We start from the raw sequence: 16647 nt of genomic DNA on the forward strand, positions 1-16647 counted from the left end.
CATATCAGCCAAGCGGAAAGGGGTGGAGACTGTTCCACCCATTCATTCAGAGATCAGGCTTTTTTAGATCATGAGGTTCTGTAACTTCAATTGAGGGACCCCTGTTTCTCTGTATTCAGCAGATAACGTGAATTGAATGTGGTTGATTTTTTCTGATGTTCTCAATGGGCCTTGCCTTGAGGTGCTGCTTCTGTTCACATTTTATTGCACATAGTCAGGATCATAAAAACAGCTCCAGGCAAGGAAAACTAGAGGATACAGTCAAGCAGTATGATCTGCAGGTAAGGGGAGATAATCTAAAAATTATATACAAAGATGTGCCATTTATGATTTTTTAATATATCCATGTATGGTGCATATTATTAGCTTTAGTTTCCAGGGCTGCTGTAAGTTATTATCACATATTTAGTGGATTAAACAACACAAATTTATGATCAAGGTTAGAAATCTCATTGTCTTAAAATCAATATGTTGGCAGAGTTACAGTCTTTTCTGAAGGTCTTAGAAAAAAAATCTGTTTTTTGGACTCTTCATACTCCCAAAGGCTGCCTGCTTTATTGGCTTGTGTTTTTTCTTCATCTTAAAAGCCAGTAGCACTGCATCTTCAAATCTCTCTCTAACTCTCACCCCTCTCTTGATTTACTTCTCACTCGTGACTACACTGGGCCCAATAGCATAACCTGAGTATAATCTCCCTATTATAAACTAGTCAGTTAATTTACTCATTTGATGCCACTTGGAATATTACTTCCTCATGTGATAGTTGCTCAGTCATGTCTGACTCTTTGCAACCCCATGGGCTGTAGCCTACCAGGCTCCTCTGCCCATGGACTTCTTCAGGAAGATTACTAGAGTGGGTCACCATTCCCTTCTCCAGGGGATATTCCCGACCCAGGGATTGAACCCAGGTCTCCTGCATTGCAGGCACATTCTTTACTGTCTGAATCATAAAACATATTCATAGATTAATGTTGGCAGTTTGTTCGTGGTTTGGTATTAATCATTAAAATTTGCTACGTTTTAGTTATTTAGAATACAAAATAGAGCACATGTAAATAAATATGAATCAAATGAAATGATTATTGAGAAAAAATTCAATTCAAAAACAAGCAACTTATATTCCTTCTAAGTACCACATATCTATAAGCTTTATTCTCCAGGGAAAAACAAAAGAATTATCACATGTATACCAAAAGTTAATTATTAAGAAAAAAAAAAGCCCAGGAGACAGAAAAGATATATCAAATGTAAACATCATTATAGAAGTGATCATCATAGAATGTTTCATTGACATCAGAAGAGTGTTAAGGGCTATGTATATGTAACTTGAAATACAAAATATCAAGAATTTGACAGATTTTGGGCATTGTGACATTGTGAGAACCACCTGTTTTAACTTTGAAATTTAAAATTCCTCCTGAGGTTGGGAGGAAGGGTTATGCAGCGCCTGAGAAGAAAAAAATTTCAATTACTATCTACAAATTTTCCCATCTCCAGCAGGATGCTCTTGATTTGAGGTTGCCACATATGGTTTATGTTCTGTGAAAGACAGATCTACAAATAGAAAAGCTCCATGTTAGGCCTTTGCAAATGCCATCAAGGAGGTAGGATGCAGAGCAACAAGAAAAGTTGTTACTGTAAAGACAATGTGAGTTTGTGTCTCTTTGTACCAACAAAAATGACCTTATGGCAAAAGATGTAGAAAGGAAAAGAGAGAACATATGAGGAAAATCAACGGGAAGTTATTTTTAAATTGCAGTTTTATGCATTTGATATATGGTAGCCTTTAAAATCTTTAATAAACATTTGTATCTTAGAATGAAATACTATTCAGAAAACTCTTTTAAAGATATATCATGGTATTTAGGCATTTTAGAGTCAATATTTTATGTCCAGAATAACTAGTTTTAAGTATCTCACAGGAAAATTATGAAGGGTTATATTGATTTTTCTGTTCAATTTTTTTTAAATGTCTGAAAACTCTTAGTTAAAAAGCTACTTTTTGGAGTAAATTTATTAGGATTGTTTTGGCTGCCTGTCAAGTATTTAGTATTTCACAGTATCCCAGTGCTCGGTGAAGGTGTATACAATGATACTCCTTAAATAACTGTAACTGTGGTACTGAGATGTAGATTATGGTACATTATTAATAGTTTCTTTAAAACTATATATGACACTTGTTCAGACTCCAGTGAGCATTTTTCATGTTCTCAATGCATTAAATATTTGGATGAAGTGGAATAATCATTGTTTTCATGAGAGTATGACTTTTTAACTCCTTGTTTAAGATTGTTTTTTAAAAATAAGTTTAAAAGGCAAGGCAGTTTATCTTTCCATGTGCATGCAAAATATGTGTGATATGGGATCAAATATGAGTGCTAAACCTCTTTAAGCCAAAAGGAAATTTGGGGAGGTCATTGAGAGTTTCTTAAACTATATTCATATTTTTATTTCCCTTTCTCTTCGAAGTTTGTCTTACACTGGATAATGTCATTATATATAAAAAGCACATATTTTCAGCCCTGTGTCATGGCAGAAACTACTATCAACAGGGAACTCGACCACATGATTCTACTTTTGAGGAAGTAAGAAAGGAGACTTAGGACACAAAAATTTGGTTATTTACTAACTCAGAGATAGACTGTCAAGAAACTATAAAAATAAGATAAAATATTTAAACATAGAATTCTAAAAATGAAGGAGGGTGATAAATAGGCAAAAGCTGTGATCTACACCAAGGCCTGAAAAAGGTGAGTAAAGTTGAGCAGAATTAATTTAGGACCTGGAGATGTAGATTCAATCCCTGGGTTGGAACTATCTCCCAGAGAAAGAAATGGCAATCCACTCCAGTATCCTTGCCTGGGAAATCACATGGACAGAGGAGTCTGGTGGTCTATCGTCCACGGGATCACAAAATAGTCAAATATGACTTAGGGACTAAACAACAACAACATCCTCCCTTATGCCAATGGCACTTTCTAGTAGGATCTGGGATTATTGTTATTTTACATCCTGAGGTCAGTGACACATTGACTCATTTCATTACGTTCAAGTACATCATTGTGATTGTTTCTCTCTTCCTAAACTCATAGTTTCCACTGAACTCCTCCCACTCATTCTGGACTCAGCAGCTGGAGTGTTGTTTTTTAAGTTGTAATTTGGATTTGGTCACTCCTCAGAATAAAGTAATTCTAATTCATATTGCACTATAGCTGTGAATATGGACATGCTCAAAAATAAGATAAATTTCTCAACTTATCAGCAGGAAGTAAATGCAAAAACTATGAGCCTGCTGAATTTCAATTCCAGGAATAGGAGAGGCATTTGGAGTTTGATTTTTGGTGGATGTTAGTCCATGCACTGCAGGGATCCAAAACCAAGCTCACAACATGAAACTAGTCACTGAAGAGGCCTTTTGGCACCCAGGAACGAAGACTATAAAACATTTGAAACTGAGCCTGATGACTGTGAACTTTATGTCTATTGCTCACCTGGGGTAGTGAGAGAAAAAGTGACAAGCATTAAAACTTGGCTTGGGCCAGGCTCCTTGAGCTACTGTATCTCCCTGGTTACCTCTGAAAAACAGCCTCAAGTTGTAGTACCCAGGGTTGGGGACAGGAAACTATGAAAATCTCAACTTGGAAACAGGTTGGTACTGATAAAATACCACCACCCCCAACACAACAAAAGACAATGTGGAAACTAAAACTTTTTATAATGAGAAAATGAGCTGGCAAATAAAGCTTACAAAGCAGGTGAGAAAAAAAGCAATGGTAAAAATGTAAATTTTTAAATGCAAGTGAAAAAAACATTTATGAAATGAAGCAACTAACAAAGGAATTCACTAGTAGAGAACTTGAAAATGATCTTATAATAAGTGCATGTATTTTACTTAAATAGAACAAAGGATAAATAAAATGTTTACAGGGCACATGATAATAAAAATTAGGAAATGGTATCAAAGTAAAAAATTACATAAAACTCCTGGTAAAATAAGATAGAAAATATTATGACTGTGACAGGAAAGGAGGAGGCAGAGGAAAGACTTCCTAAATTAGATCAATTCTAAAGTAGTCACAATCAAAACGAACTGATCCATTGATTATATTCAAAAATTCGCTCAGAACATAACAAAGAGATATTAAAAGAATTACATAAATGCAAATTATGGATAGATGGCAGAGACATTCACAGATCCCATCAAACAATAGGTGCTCTTGAGTAAAGCATGTAGACAATGGTAGAGATGGAAATATTGATGAGGTATTGCTGAGAATTGTCCTGTGTATAAGAATGGCATCTTGGGAACTCCCTGGTGGTCCAGTGGTTAAGAATTTGCCTTCAACGGAGGAAAAGTGAGTTCAATCCCTGGTTGCAGAACTAAGATCCCACAGGTTGAGGGGGAATTAAGATGGAGCACCACAACAAAAGATCCTACAAGATGCAACTAAGACCCACACAGCCAAATAAAAAAATATTTAAAAAAAAAAGAAAAGAAAAAGAATGGCATCTCTTCTTAATTTGAAAGGCCTAGTGAGACCCAAAAAGAGTTAACGGAAACAAGTTCATATACCTAGATATGCACATAGTAAAAGTGGAGGACACTAGAACAGGAAAAAATCTTAAAAGAATACCCCCCACAAAATACAAAGCTAATCACAACTGTCTGCATGGCACTGAATGACTGGATCTTGTACCTTAGCTTTTTTCCTCACAGAGTTCCATTCCTCAGGACTCAGACTACTGCCACACTGGTCTTTTTCATTTCCTTGAGAGTAGGTCAGTTTGTTTTTAATGCTAGAAAAAATAATCATTCTCTATTACCACACTCCTCATAATTAAGCTCTAATTAAAGGTCTGTACAGTCAAAGCTATGGTTTTTTCAGTAGTCGTGTATGGATGTGAGATTTGGACCTTAGAGAAGGATGAGAAGAAAATAATTGACAATTTTGAACTGTGGTGTTGGTGAAGACTCTTGACAGTCCTTTTAACTGCAAAGAGATCAAATCAGTCAGTCCTAAAGGTAATCAGTCCTGAATATTCATTGGAAGCACTGATGCTGAAGCTGATACTCCAATACTTTGAGCACCTGATGTGAAGAGCCAACTCACTAGAAAAGACGCTGACATGGGGAAGATTGAAGACAGGAAGAGAAGGGGATGATAGAGAACGAGGTGGTTGGTTGGCATCACTGACTTGATGGACATGAGTTTGTGCAGGCTCCTGGAGATGGTGAAGGACAGGGAGGACTGGTGTGCTGCAGTTCATGGGGTCGCAATGGGTCGATATGACTGAGTGACTGAACAATGATAATCCTTCAGATCTCTGCTTAAGTACTGTTGCCTTAGAAAGAATTTTCTTGAGCAATAACTTCAAATCATTGTTTCACACTCATCAGTTCAGTTCAGTTCAGTTCAATCGCTCAGTCGTGTCTGACTCTTTGTGACCCCATTGACTGCAGCACACCAGGCTTCCCTGTCCATCACCGACATCCTGAGCTTGCTCAAATTCATGTCCATCGAGTCAGTGATGCTATCTAATCATCTCATTCTCTGTCGTCCCTTTCTCCTCTTGCCTTCAATCTTTCCCAGCATCAGGGTCTTTTCCAATGAGTCAGTTCTTCACATCAGGTGGCCAAAGAATTGCAGCTTAAGCATCTGTCCTTCCAATGAATACTCAGGACTGATCTCATTTAGGATTGACTAGTTTGATCCTCTTGCAGTCCACAGGACTCTCAAGAGTCTTCTCCAACACCACAGTTCAAAACATCACTTCTTTGGTGCTCATCTTTCTTTATGGTCCAACTCTCATATCCATACTTGACTACTGGAAAAACCGTAGCTTTGACTAGACACCTTTGTTGGCAAAGTAATGTCTTTGCTTTTAATATGCCATCTCAGTCAGCCATAGCTTTTCTTTCAAGGAGCAAGTGTCTTTGAATTTCAGGGCTGCAGTCACCATCTGCAGTGATTTTGGAGCCCAAGAAAATAAAGTCTCTCACTATTTCCATTGTCTCCCCATTTATTTGCCATGAAGTGATGAGACCAGATGCCATGATCTTAAATTTTTGAATGTTTAGTTTTAAGCCAGCTTTTTCACTCTCCTCTTTCACTTTCATCAAGGGGCTCTTCTATTCATCTTCCATTTCTGCTACAAAGGTGGTATCATCTGCATCTCTAAAGTTGTTGATATTTCTCCCAGCAATCTTGTTTCCAGCTTGTGCTTCATCCCATCCTGGCAAGTTGCATGCTGTGCTCTGCATATAAGTTAAATACACAGGGTGACAATATACAGACGACGTACTCCTTTCCTAATCTGGAACCAGTCTGTTGTCCCATGTCTGGTTCTTACTGTTGCTTCTTGACCTGCGTACAGATTTCTCAGGAGGCAGGTAAGGTGATTTGGTATTCCCATCTCTTTGAGAATTTTCCAGTTTGTTGTGATCCACATGGTCAAAGGCTTTGATATAGTCAATAAAGCAGAAATAGATGTTTTTTTTTTTTTTTTCTGGAATTCTCTTGCTTTTTTTATGATTAAGTGGATGTTGGCAATTTGATCTCTGTTTCCTCTGCCATTTCTAAATCCAGTTTGAACATCTGAAAGTTCTTGGTTCACATACCATTGAAGGCTTGTTTTGAGAATTTTGAGCATTGCTTTGCTAGCGTGTGAGATGAGTGCAGTTATGTGGTAGTCTGAACATTCTTTGGCATAGCCTTTCTTTGGGACTGGAATGAAAACTGACCTTTACCAGTACTGTGGCCACTGCTGAGCTTTCCAAATTTGCTTGCTTATTGAGTGCAGCACATAAACAGTACCATCTTTGGGGACTTGAAATAGCTCTGCTGAAATTCCATCACTTCCACTAGCTTTGTTTGTAGTGATGCTTTCTAAGGCCCACTTGACTTCACACTCCAGGATGTCTGGGTCTAGGTGGGTGATCACACCATTGTGGTTATCTAAGTCATTATTTTTTGTATATTTATTCTGTATGTTCTTGCCACCTTTTCTTAATATCTTCTGCTTCTCTTAGGTCCATACAATTTCTGTCTTTTATTGTGCCCATCTTTGCATGAAATGTTCCTTTGGTATCTTTAATTTTCTTGAAGAGATCTCTAGTCTTTCTCATTCTATTGTTTGCCTCTTTGTTTGCATTGATCATACTCTTTTATTACCTCAAGTCTTCCTGTCCTTTGCATTCTCTATAATGGAGAGAAGTTGTAATTTCTCAGTTGTGATCAGTTTTTAAAGTGTAAGTTTTAAGCTAAGTGTTTTAAATTAAATGTTGGTTTAGTGTTTTTTACTGTCTTTCCATAGAGGTATGTTCTCTTTCAAATGGATTTTGTCTTAACCTTGAAGGCTGCCTCATGAGTGAATTGTTTAGATTACCACACATGCAATATCTCTCTTCTTTGTAGGTTATCCATTGCATACTGATTTCTGCAGGATGTGTTTTTATCTGGGATTGGATTTAAATCATCTGTGACCTACATGTTTATATTCTCTGCTATATATCAAATTGAAAAATTTAAAAAGAACTTTCACACACCCCACAAAGCTGTTATGTCAATTTCATGGGCTCCTGATTTTAACCAATGTTGTGCCTAGCTGATCTCATAATGCTTAAATGGGAAACTGATTCAGGATTAGGAACTCATATACACCCATGGCGGATTCATGTCAATGTATGGCAAAACCAATGCAGTATTATAGAGTAAAATAAAGTAAAAATAAAATTTAAAAATAAAAGATAAACTTCAGGAAAAAAAAAGAAAAAAGAAAAGGAAACTGATTTACATGTGTTGTTTTAAGATTTCTCTCTAACCTTATCTTCAGAAAGGAAATATGCTGGATTATTTCGAGGACTGCCTTACATAACAAGAGTATTCGGTTTGCATCTTTAGAATTAATCAGGTTCTTTTGCAAATCCTCTTTTTCTACACTCTGTTTATGCCTTGAGATTCCTTGCTCACTTATGTACCTTTGTACAGTCAGGCCTATTCTACCACTGATATCCTGGGCCTGGTGCAATGCAATCTATGTCCTGTCTTCCACTGGGTCCTTCTCTGTCTTTGCTCTAAGGTTCTGACTTTCTTGCTAAGATCTCATAGAAAGGGACGTTTAGGAGGAAAATCTTCTTGCACATATACTCAATATATTACATTATTTCCCAGCAGTTTCTTGTGGTCCACTGCTGACTTTTTACTTTTTTCCTGGATGTAGCTCATTTACATAGACACAAGTCTCCTTAAGATACAGTCTGACATGAGATATGTTATTATCTCTGATTCAGCTCTCAACTTCAGGATTTTGTAAAGGAAATCTTGTTCTTCCAAGATTATGGGCAATATTTTGATTTTCTGCTGTTTGTTAGCTAACTTTCCTATTGTTCCCCCAACTCACTGAAACTTTATAAATGTATTTTCCTTCATAAGGTCCTAAAGTTGATTATGCATGGAGATCAGACTCTGTTCTGTTGCCAGCTTATCAAGAATCCCCTTGGTTTCTATGTCTGGATCTAGCTAGGAATAGCAAAGCTTAGACATTCCTTTCAGAGAGAGATGAGATCTGACAGCTAAATATGTACATTTTTTAATGCTAATGTGACAGATTTCAGCCTTGCAATATTGCTTTTGAAGATCAAGTCCTTGGGAATATAGAACCATGCTGCTCTAATTGAAGACTGTCGCAGGTCATTTCATGCTTCCATGACAATCTCAGATCTGCAGCCAGCCTCAGCAGAGCAGTTATCACTGCAACTCAGAAACTAGGATATTGAGAATTCATTCCTGACTTGGATTTACCTATGGAAGGTTTCCTTTAAAAAAATTTTTTTTTAATTAGGATTATACCATTTTCAGAGATCTTTTCCTTATTTTCCACCACTCAATTTTTATATGTGACCTGTTCTGAACTCTCCTAAATGACTATATCTTCCTAACTTTTCAACATCTACTTATACAATATACTCTGTGTAATAGGTTTTATAACTTTTAATAGCTTATATATACAATTTAGCATACAACAGGTGCTCAATAATGCAATTTATAGTAAAAAGAAAGATATCAATACCTTGTGGTTCTATTCCTTTCACTTGACCTGCTAATATATTGATATGTATTTTCAATCCATAAATATTTACCCTTTATCATCTGAACACATTTTGGTCTTTAACATGTTTGCAGGCTTGTCATCTCCTTACCTTAACTGAAATGAATTTTCCAACAATTACAAATGAAACTTAAAATATTTGATCAGATTTCAGTCAAGGCAGTCCGAAGGCAGTTATGATATGATGGAGGAGGTAGCATAGCTTGTCCCATCTGTACCATGTTCACTGTCACTCATGACCAGTGACTTCTACCCCAGTGTATTTTCCAAAAAGCATCTAGAATGAAAAGAAACAGCCTAGATGACTCACTCAATTAAAATAAAAATCTAAATGACTCCTTCCCTTTCCCTTTCTACTTTTATTCTGACTATGAAACAAAACTTCAAAAAGAAATTTGAGTAGTATATGACTGACTACATAACATCATCTACATGGAAAATTTCGGAGTCTAAAGAGAATAAAATTAAATAAATTCATTTAATTCTGAAGCAGTTTTATTTTACCAAAATATCAATTTATTATCTAGGCATATGTAGTAAATATATCACAACAATTTTGAAAATAAAATTATATCCAAAACAAAAATATAATCTTCTAAGCAAAATAAAGTTTTATTAAATTCTTAACTCTTATTATATGAAAAGCAAATTATGAATAAAATTAACAGAGAAAGTACTTTGCATATTCGTTTAGGTGAATCAGTTTCTTACCTTAACTGTCTCTAATATTTACTGCACTTTTTCTTCATAAATCCATTTTCTAATATGATCATATTAGTTTAATTTTTATAAAAGTACCAGCAAATTATCTTTAAATTTATACTTAATTGTTACAAAGTTTGAAACTGATACTTCCTTTTTAAACCATATATATATATATATATATATATATATATACATATATATATTTTTTTAAAGTAATCTGTGATATTGTACAGGAGACAGGGATTAAGACCATTCATTCCCATGGAAAAGAAATGCAAAGAAGCAAAATGGCTGTCTGGGGAGGCCTTACAAATAGCTGTGAAAAGAAGAGAAGTGAAAAGCAAAGAAGACAAGGAAAGATATAAGCATCTGAATGCAAAGCTCCAAAGAATAGCAAGAAGAGATGAGAAAGCCTTCCTCAGTGATCAATGCAAAGAAATAGAGAAAAACAACAGAATGGGAAAGACTAGAGATCTATTCAAGAAAACTAGAGATACCAAGGGAACATTTCATGCAAAAATGGGCTTGATAAAGGACAAAAATGGCATGGACCTAACAGAAGCAGAAGATATTAAAAAGAGGTGGCAAGAATAAACAGAAGAACTGTACAAAAAAGATCTTCATGACCAAGATAATCACAATGCTGTGATCACTAATCTAGAGCCAGACATCCTGGAATGTGAAGTCAAGTGGGCCTTAGAAAGCATCACTATAACCAAAGCTAGTGGAGGTGATGGCATTCCAGTTGAGCTATTTCAAATCCTGAAAGATGATGCTGTGAAAGTACTGCACTCAATATGCCAGCAAATTTGGAAAACTCAGCAGTGGCCACAGGACTGGAAAAGGTCAATTTTCATTCCAATCCCAGAGAAAGGCAATGCCAAAGAATGCTCAAATTATCACACAATTGCACTCATCTCACACACTAGTAAAGGAATGTTCAAAATTCTCCAAGCCAGGCTTCAGCAATATGTGAACCGTGAACTCCGTGATGTTCAAGCTGGTTTTAGAAAAGGCAGAGGAACCAGAGATCAAATTGCCAACATTCGCTGGGTTATTGAAAAAGCAAGAGAGTTCCAGAAAAACATATATTTCTGCTTTATTGACTATGCCAAAGCCCTTAACTGTGGAACACAATAAACTGTGGAAATTCTGAGACATGGGAATACCAGACCACCTGACCTGCCTCTTGAGAAACCTATATGCAGGTCAGGAAGCAACAGTTAGAACTGGACATGGACAACAGACTGGTTCCAAATACAAAAAGGAGTACATCAAGGCTGTATATTGTCACCCTGCTTATTTAACTTATATGGAGAGTACATCATGAGAAACACTGGGCTGGAGGTATCACAAGCTGGAATCAAGATTGCTGGGAGAAATATCAAGAATCTCAGATATGTAGATGACACCACCCTTATGGCAGAAAGTGAAAAGTAACTAAAAATCCTCTTGATGAAAGTGAAAGAGGAGATTAGGAGAGTGAAAAAGTTGACTTAAAGCTCAACATTCAGAAAATGAACATTATGGCATCCGGTCCCATCACTTCATGGGAAATAGATGGAGAAACAGTGGAAACAGTGTCAGCAAGAATAGCAAGAAGAGATAAGAAAGCCCTCCTCAGTAATTAATGCAAAGAAATAGAGGAAAACAGAATGGGAAAGACTAGATTTCTCTTATTTTGGGGGGTGCCAAAGTCACTGTAAATGGTGACTGCAGCCATGAAATTAACAGACACTTACTCCTCGGAAGAAAATGTATGACCAATCTATATAGCATATTGAAAAGCAGAGACATTACTTCAGTTAACAAAGGTCCGTCTACTCAAGGCTATGGTTTTTCCAGTAGTCACGTGTGGATGTGAGAGTTGGACTGTGAAGAAAGCTGAGCGCCAAAGAATTGATGCTTTTGAACTGCAGTGTTGAAGAAGACTCTTGAGAGTCCCTTGGACTGCAAGGAGATCCAGCCAGTCCATTCTAAAGGAGATCAGCCCTGGGTGTTCTTTGGAAGGAATGATGCTAATGCTGAAACTCCAGTACTTTGGCTACCTCATGCGAAGAGTTGACTCATTGGAAAAGACTCTGATGCTGAGAGGGATTAGGGGCAGGAGGAAAAGGGGACGACAGAGTATGGGATGGCTGGATGGCCTCACCGACTTGATGTACGTGAGTTTGAGTGAACTCCAGAGATGATGATGTACAGGGAGGCCTGGCATACTGCAATTCATGGGGTCACAGAGAGTTGGATACTACCGAGCCACTGAACTGAACTGAACCTCTCTAAAAGTGCTTAGACAAAAAAAAAATTCTACTAATGGAGTATTTTCTTAAAGCTCTTTTCCTGTACTGGCTTATGTAAATATTGAAATCCTAGCATTTCCATAGATGTTCCATTTTTTACTGCACTTGGAGTGTCTATCTTTTACAAATATTTTATAAAATGAAACTAAGTTCTATTTTTGAGGATTAATTTTTTCTAGAGTTGCTGGTTAGAAAGTCAAAGCCCTTCTCATTCTTATTCAACTTTGTACAGAATCTACGTTGATCCAATTTAAAACTACTGTTCTATAAAAGTATTCTTTCAACAATTTGAGATAGTCAAAATTAAAAATTAAATCATATTCAATATTTTAGCTCTTTTCCATTTATATAATGTCTTATCCCTTATCCCTTTGAAATCTTTAATAACTACAATTCACTAAAAGCTGAAAATTTGTGTTTGCTCTTTAATTATGGAATATTTTACTAAATATTTCCAATTGGTATTAAACTACAACCAAAATATGGAGTATTTATTTACAAAAATATATCTATTCTCTGTGTAGCATGTAGACTGATTTCCAGCACAGTTCTTCAAGAGTTCAAACATGTTTAAAGTATGATGAGAGTGACACGTAGTAAAAAAGAAAGGACAGTTGAATTTGAAACAAAATTTAAAAATAAATTAAATTTCTACTTAAGTGGGCAACACACAATAGGTAACACCTATGGATCCATGTTGAATGTGTACAAAGAAAGTTTGGAACAGAATGTGGATAAAGTTACCAAGGACAGAAGTTACTTGATCTAAATGGAAAGTCAAATAAATAAATAAATGGAAAGTCAGGATCCATAAGTGATGATCGCTGGCATTTCATATAGATATCTGTGAGAATTCCACTTCTTGTGAGATAGTTTTCTTAAAATAAGTAAGTTATCATTCACTCCACACATTTGTGGTCCACATGACCACACTCCAACAGCTTTCATTATGGATGCAAATATTACCATTTTATTTGAGGCACATCAGTTCAGTTCAGCCACTCAATCGTGTCCGACTCTTTGCAGCCCCATGAATCGTAGCACGCCAGGCCTCCCTGTCCATCACCAACTCCCAGAGTTCACCCAGACTCGCATCCGTCGAGTCAGTGATGCCATCCAGCCATCTCATCCTCTGTCATCCCCTTCTCCTCCTGCCCACAATCCTTCCCAGCATCAAAGTCTTTTCCAATGAGTCAACTCTTCGCATGAGGTGGCCAAAGTACTGGAGTTTCAGTTTTAGAATCATTCCTTCCAAAGAAATTCCAGGGCTGATCTCTTTCAGAATGGACTGGTTGGATCTCTTTGCAGTCCAAGGGACTCTCCAGAGTCTTCTCCAACACCACAGTTCAAAAGCATCAATTCTTCGGTGCTCAACCTTCTTCATAGTCCAACTCTCACATCCATACATGACCACAGGAAAAACCATATCCTTGACTAGACGGACCATAGTTGGCAAAGTAATGTCTCTGCTTTTTAATGTGCTATCTAGGTTGGTCATAACTTTTCCTCCAAGGAGTAAGTGTCTTTTAATTTCATGGCTGCAGTCACCATCTGTAGTGATTTTGGAGTCCCCAAAAATAAAGTCTGACACTGTTTCCACTGTTTCCCCATCTATTTCCCATGAAGTGATGGGACCAGATGCCATGATCTTCATTTCCTGAATGTTGAGCTTTAAGCCAACTTTTTCACTCTCCTCTTTCACTTTCATCAAGAGGCTTTTGAGTTCCTCTTCACTTTCTGCCATAAGGGTGGTGTCATCTGCCTATCTGAGGTTATTGATATTTCTCCCGGCAATTTTGATTCCAGCTTGTGGTTCTTGCAGTCCAGCGTTTCTCATGATGTACTCTGCATAGAAGTTAAATAAGCAGCATGACAATATACAGCCTTGATGTACTCCTTTTCCTATTTGGAACCAGTCTGTTGTTCCATGTTCAGTTCTAACTGTTGCTTCCGGCCTGCAAACAGATTTCTCAAGAGGCAGGTCAGGTGGTCTGGTATTCCCAACTCTTTCAGAATTTTCCACAGTTTATTATGATCCACACAATCAAAGGCATTGGCATAGTCAATAAAGCAGAAATAGATGTTTTTCTGGAACTCTCCTGCTTTTTTCATGATCCAGCGGATGTTGGCAATTGGATCTCTGGTTCCTCTGCCTTTTCTAAAACCAGCTTGCACATTTGGAATTTCACGGTTCATGTATTGTGAAGCCTGGCTTGGAGAATTTTAAGCATTACTTTACTAGTGTGTGAGATGAGTGCAATTGTGTGGTAGTTTGAGCATTCTTTGGCATTGCCTTTCTTTGGGATTGGAATGAAAACTGACCTTTTCCAGTCCTGTGGCCACTGCTGAGTTTTCCAAATTTGTTGGCATTATTGAGTGCAGCACTTTCACAGCATCATCTTTCAGGATTTGAAATAGCTCTAATTCCATCACCTTCATTAGCTTTGTCTGTAGTGATGCTTTCTAGTCGTCATCAAATTTCTTGAGATTAAAGAGACAATAACATGCATCGGAGAAAAGACAGTCTCTTCAATCAGCGGCACTGGGAAAACTGGACAATTACATGTAAAAGAATGAAATTATAACACTCCCTGACATAAAGATAAACTAAAATGGATTAAAGACTTAAATGTAAAACTCGATACTATAAAACTCTTGAAAAGGAAATCATAGGCAGTACACTTGACATAAATTGCAGTAATATCTTTTTGGACCTATCTCCTAGAATTTTGGAAATAAAAACCAAAAAAGCAAGCTAAACAAATGGATCTTAGTTAAACTTGAACGCTTTTGCATAACAAAGGCAACTACAAACAAAACAAAAAAGATAACCTCAGAACCCAGAACCAGAGGAAATATTTGCAAAAGCTGCAATCAACAAGGTGTTAATATCCAAACAACTCATACAGCTCTTTATATTAAAATAATTAAACAGCAACAAAAAACACAACCCAATTAAAAAATGGGCAGAAGATCTAAACAGACATTTCTCCAAAGAAGACATACAGATGCCTAAAAGGCATTCGAAAAGACACTCAACATCACTATTAGAGAAATGCAAATCAAAGTTACAATGAGGAATCACCTCACATCAGTCAGAACGGACATCATGGTAAATATTAAATGCTGGAGAAATGCAGGGGAAAAAAGAGACCTTCTTACACTGTGATACAGCCATTATGGAGAGCAGCCACTGTAGAGAGTAGTATGGAAATTCCTTTTAAAAACTAAAAGTAGAGCTACAGTAAGATCCTGCAATCAAATTCCTGGGTAAATACCAAGAGAAAAACCATAATTTGAAAAGATACATACATCCAATGTTCACCGCAGCACTATTTACAATAGCCAAGGCATGGAGCCAATGTACATATTCATCAACATAAAAATGGATAAAGAAGATATATACATATATATATATGTATATATAATGGATATGTATATATGTGTGTAGATACATATAATGGATATATATATATAATGAAATATCAGCCATTAAAAAGAAGGAAATAATGCCATTGCAGTAACATGAGTGGACCTAGATATTATCATACTAAGTGAAGTAAGCCAGAGAGCAAAAAACAATACCATATTATACAGCTTAAATGAGGAAACTAAAAAATAATATAAACGAATCTATTTAAAAAACAAGCAGACACACAGACATGGAAAACAAACTTATGGTTACCAAAGGCAAGATGGCACAGTGGAGGGGTAAATTAAGAACTTGGAATTAACAGACAAAATTTACTATGAATAAAATAGATAAACAACAAAGACCTATCAGATAGCACGAGGGATTATTTCAATATTTTGTAACAACCTATAAAGGAAGAGAATCTGAAAAAGAATAGATATACATATACAAATATATGAAACTAATACAACGTTGTAAATCAACTACATTTCAATAAAAAAATTAAAAATTGAGGCACTGCAATCTGATGCTTAAGTATTGATTAAAGGCATACTTTGTCCTCAGGAGCTAAGTGTCTATTAGGGTAAATCTGGGAAATGTTGAAGAAGGGAAAAAAGTATCTTGCTATAAAAAGGAAAATCTGAAAAAAAAAATGCTAAACTGAATGAGAAGGGAAGACAACAAGTATAAACTAGGGCTGCTGCAAGCAAAACATAAGTATATGACACCTATCCTATCATCTCCCAGTCTAAAAGTGGCTGTCCCCAATCACCGATCAATTATTTCTTTCCTTCTTGTCCCAGATTGTTCCTTATAGTCTTTTCTCAACATAAGACACATAACAGCAATGTAAAATTTTGTTTGGCTCTAAAATCACTCAACCCAGATCACAAATGATTTCTAAAACAAAGCCTTGTATATTCAAAATGGGGTTGGGGAGCGGGAAGGAGAGGACAAGATCTTCCATAGGCAAAGGAAGGCAAAGTAAGAAAAGATAATTCCAAAGACTTCCATGAATTTATGATGACTGATTTCTCGAATCAGGCTATATGTAATAAATATGTTATAACTGATTAAAGCAGGAAAGAAGAATCTAAAACATGAATGAGTTGAAAGATG

Source organism: Ovis canadensis, chromosome 16 (genome assembly GCF_042477335.2).
Source record: "Ovis canadensis isolate MfBH-ARS-UI-01 breed Bighorn chromosome 16, ARS-UI_OviCan_v2, whole genome shotgun sequence".
NCBI lineage: Eukaryota > Metazoa > Chordata > Mammalia > Artiodactyla > Bovidae > Ovis > Ovis canadensis.